Source organism: Ambystoma mexicanum, chromosome 2q (genome assembly GCF_040938575.1).
Source record: "Ambystoma mexicanum isolate Mex_15411 chromosome 2q, UKY_AmexF1_1, whole genome shotgun sequence".
Classification (NCBI taxonomy): domain Eukaryota; kingdom Metazoa; phylum Chordata; class Amphibia; order Caudata; family Ambystomatidae; genus Ambystoma; species Ambystoma mexicanum.
In genome coordinates, this window is record NC_090924.1 from 186,132,763 (window position 1) to 186,133,076 (window position 314).

The 314-nt window shown below is 35.7% G+C and overlaps 1 non-coding gene across 1 annotated transcript; it reads right to left on the reverse strand.

Annotated features, from left to right (window-relative positions):
• Positions 1 to 209: 209 nt before the first annotated feature.
• Positions 210 to 314, reverse strand: LOC138570713 (U6 spliceosomal RNA). Its single transcript, XR_011303747.1, has one exon. It is a non-coding gene; the product is annotated as a U6 spliceosomal RNA (small nuclear RNA).

Sequence of the window (314 nt, forward strand, 5' to 3'; positions counted from 1 at the left end):
GTCAAGAAATTGAAGGAGAGGGGGCTGTTCATTCAGTCAATAGGACTCACAAGTAAAAGGCTCCTGAGGCATGAGTGTTGAATTTGGCGCAAAATGTAGTGTGTTGTCGTGTAATATGTATGAACATACAATTTCAATCTTCATTAAAAAAACATGTATTAAAAAATAAAGACTTGCAAATTAAGAAAGTTTCTGTCCTGTCATGTGCCAAAAATAGTGAATGCTTTACGAATGTGCGTGTCATCCTTTAGAGCAGGGGACAATTTAATGTTCACATTATCATTCCAATATTAGTACATGTGTTGCTGAAGCAA